The sequence below is a fragment of the Cebus imitator genome, unplaced genomic scaffold, assembly GCF_001604975.1.
Source record: "Cebus imitator isolate Cc_AM_T3 unplaced genomic scaffold, Cebus_imitator-1.0 Scaffold51, whole genome shotgun sequence".
NCBI classification, from domain to species: domain Eukaryota; kingdom Metazoa; phylum Chordata; class Mammalia; order Primates; family Cebidae; genus Cebus; species Cebus imitator.
The window spans coordinates 365,094-369,115 of NW_016107366.1; the positions used below are offsets into that span (position 1 = coordinate 365,094).

The 4,022-nt window shown below is 48.9% G+C and overlaps 1 non-coding gene across 1 annotated transcript; it reads left to right on the forward strand.

Annotated features, from left to right (window-relative positions):
* Nucleotides 1-3,603: 3,603 nt before the first annotated feature.
* On the forward strand, nucleotides 3,604-3,710 carry LOC119471136. The gene has a single exon (XR_005200134.1). It is a non-coding gene; the product is annotated as a U6 spliceosomal RNA (small nuclear RNA).
* The last annotated feature ends 312 nt before the right edge of the window (nucleotides 3,711-4,022 follow it).

A 4,022-nucleotide genomic window follows, 5' to 3' on the forward strand; every position in this document is an offset into this window, starting at 1 on the left:
CACAGGGTTTGCCTTTGTGCCTGCTGCCTGCCTTGGTCCGGCCCAGCATCTCCCTGCAGTAGCCTTGCACAGAGCCAGGAACACCGCAGATGTTCAGCAGCCCTACGTAAAGGTAAGCCCTGCCACTTTCAGGACCTTATGCAGGTCAGAATTGCCTTCCTCAGGCCCAGGATTGCCCCTGGCTACTGGATTTGCCTCTCTTCTGTGTGGCATGAGGGTGGAACCCCAGGCAGACAGAGCCTCAGAGGTAAAGTCCCAAGAGGTCAGAGCAATGCAGAAGGCTCTGGCCTTCCTAACCACAGGGATTCTCTGGAAGGAGAGGGCAACAGGAAAACGCTGACCCCTTCCCCAGAGCCCAGCACACGGTGCTCAGGGGCCACCTGCTGGCAGTCAGGAGCATGTGTGACTCTAGGGGTGGGGCTGCTTAGGCCCAAGGCTTCTTCAGGGATACACAAAGAGGCACATGGATACATGATGTGCTCACATGCACACATACCCACTTTCCACACATCCAAATATGTATGTACACACATGGAAAAAGGCATACACATACACGCACATGCAGACCTGAGCCTTAGCTTGCAAGCACATGGACATAACATCATTACATGTGCACTGATCAGCATGCACTTGCAGACAGCCCTGGGTACACAGGTATATGCACGCAAGTGCATATATATGTGAGCCTGACCCCTGGCTGAGACCTTCTCCCCTATGATCCCTTTATAAATCCCTTCCTTCTATATTTCACCTAGGGAAAGACAGAAGCCACATGGCCTCTGCTCCCTACTCTCCTCTTCTGAGGACATGGGTATTGCTCGATCCATGGCTCAGCTACCAAGAGGCCCCCCTCGTGGGATCTCAGCTCCACCTAAGCAGAGGACTGACCTGCCTGCACAGTTTCTCCTCACCTGCGGCCTGTGGTTTGGAAAAGTGCATGGTGGCAGAGGTGGGTTTCGCAGCATGAAGACACAGACCTGAGGACCTTTGTTGACAGTAATTTCTATGTAAGGAACGGCTGCCCACTAAGTGCCACAAGACAGGCAATAATCTAGAAAGGTGAGAGGTGATTCCCTTGAACCCTCTGAGAAGCTGAAGCTGTAGGTTGACATCTCCAAGAGGGTATCCAAGGCCTGATAGAGCCTCAGAAACCCAGGTTCAAGGATGAGGAAGGAAACATATTTTCTGAGTGCCTGCTCTGTGCAGGCGTTGTTCCTGTGTTTTCTCATTCCAACCTTACTTCCCTAAAAGGTAAGGAGTATTATTAGTCTTTATAAACCCCAGAACAATCTATCACCAAGCCTCATTCTTTTCTTTCTTAATAACCCGCAGATTTTTCCACTGGTGTACTACCAAGTCTGAACCTCCATTAGCTCTTGCCTGGGCACCAGCACGGCCTCCTATCTGGACCCACTTCTGGTCCCATCCAGTCTTCTCTTCATAATTCAAACAGAATGGTTTTAACAACATGGAACTAAGAGTCCTTTAATGGCATCAATAACTTCTTGTGCTAAGGACCAAGATCAAAACCCTAATCTCTGTTTTGCACATCCTCACCTACCTCTCTAGACTCATTGGCACCACCTGCCTCTCATATTCTCCACTCCACACTGGCTGTTTTTAATTTCTCAAATGCCTTCTCCCATCTCAGAAGCTTTGCACACACTGTTCCTTCCATCCCCCTCTTCCTATCCCCTTGCCTGATAAACTCATCCTTCCCCTCTCTCCTCAAACATCACTTCCTCCTGGACGCCTTCCTTACCCTCCAACTTCTCTCCCTGCGGTCTTTATTCTAACACACAGTGGTGCTTGTATTATCTATTGGTGCTATTATGTGCTTTACCTCTGTTTGCCCTTTCCCCTAGGCTCTAAACTCCACAAGGGCAGAGCACTGTCTCTTGCTTGCTGTTTTTATGCCAAGTTCCCACAAACTGTACATGCAAGAAAAGATGATAGTCAAACCAGGACCCTCTTGACTCCCAACAGCACTCCCTAATTCAATAAATTTCTCTGTGTTCCAAAGGGAACAGAGATGGCAAAACGATTCCGGGAATAAAGGTTGACCTTTTCTGGAGCCTGGGACCCTTGACCATCCAGGTAAGTCCCTGGCTTGAATCCAGTCCCGGATTGAAGGATGGTTCCATCTTCAATTAGCTCCAACATTTAGCAAGCCAGACCGTGCATGTGTTCATACCTTGGCAGATTTTTACTATTATCTTTCAGGAGCAAACTTATGACTGTTCCATTAGCAAAAGGCATTGCTTAACTACAGTCCCTGTTTAGTTGGTAGATAAATGAAAATAAACCCAAAAACTAAAGAAAAAAAAACAGCAGAAAAAATTGCAAGGTGGCCAACTAGAAACAGCTACAATTGGAGGTTCCCACTGAGGATGAAAATGGTGAGTGAATCCAGCACGGCAACTGAGGTATCCAGGCTCTCTCACTGGGACTGACCAGGCAGTTGGTGAAACCCACAAAGAGTGAGGAATAGCAGGGTGGAGCAAGGTCCACTGGGGAGCTGCAGGGGCCAAGGGGAACTCCCACCCCAGCCAAGGGAGGCAGTGAGTGATTGTGCTAAGCTGCCTGAGAAACCATGCTTTTTCCACAGATCTGTGTAACTCATAGATCAGGAGATCTCCTCATGAGCCCACACCACCAGGGCCCTCGGTCCCAAGCACAGAGCTGTGCAGATTCTCCATGGCCGCCCCGTTGGAGACTACCTAAGACTATGGAGTTCCCACGGGGAGGGGCAGCCACCATCATTGTGGCTGCCTGCTGCCTAAGATGACAGCTCCCCAGTAGAGGAGTGGCAGCCATCAGTGCAGCTCCAGTCTGCCGTTTTTCCCTGCTGGTGCCAAGGAAACTGGGTGGTCTGGATCCAGAAGGAATTCCCAACAGTGCAGCACAAGCTGTGGCAGATTGTAGCCAGACTGCGTCTTTAGGCCAGACCCGGACCCATTCCACCTCACCAGGTAAGGCCTCCCGGCAGGAATTTCAGCAACTCCAGCTGAGGGTTTATGGACAGAACTCTAATATCCCTGGAATGGAGACCCTGGAGGGAAGAGAGTGTGGTCTCCTGGATCAGCGGACTCATTCTTTCCTCCTGCTGGCTCTGAGGAATCCAGCAGTCTGGACAAGTGGGATTCCCCCAGAGCAGCACACCACCTCCACCAAGGGGCAGCCAGAGTGGCTCATTAAGTAAGACTCTGATCCTGTTCCTTCTGACTGAGACTCCACAACAGAGGTCACCAAATACCTTATACAGGAGCATTCCTGCTGACATCCGGTCAGTGCCCCTCTGATATAGAGCTCCCGGAGGAAGGAACAGGCAGCCATCTTTGCTGTTCTGCAGCCTCCGCTGGTGACACCTCTAGGGGCAGGAGAGACTTAAGTGAATAGGGTTTGGAGGAGACCCCAAGCAAACCACAGCAGCCCTACAGAAGAAGGGCCTTACTGTTAAAATAAAAACAAACAAATGGAAAGCAACAACAACAACATAAACAAAAAAGTCCACACAAAAACCCCATCTAAAGGTCAGCAGCCTCAAAATTGAAGGTAGATAAACTCATGAAGATGGGAAAGAATCAACAAAAAGCATTCTGAGTGCTCGCTCTGGCAGCACATATTCTAAAATTGGAATGATACAGAGAAGATTAGCATGGCCCCTGCGCAAGAACAACATGCAAATTCGTGAAGTGTTCCATATTTTTAACCACCTTAAACTTCATATGGAACCAAAAAAGAGCCCACATAGCCAAGACAATCCTAAGCAAAAAGAACAAAGCCGGAGGCATCACACTACCTGATTTCAAACTATACTACAAAGCTACAGTAATCAAAACAGCATGATACTGGTACCAAAACAGAGATATAGACCAATGGAACAGAACAGAGGCCTTGAAGGCAATGCCACACATCTACAACCATCTGATCTTTGGCTGACCTGACAAAAACAAGTAATGGGGAAATGACTCCCTGTTTAATAAATGGTGTTGGGAAAACTGGCTAGCCATGTGCAGAAA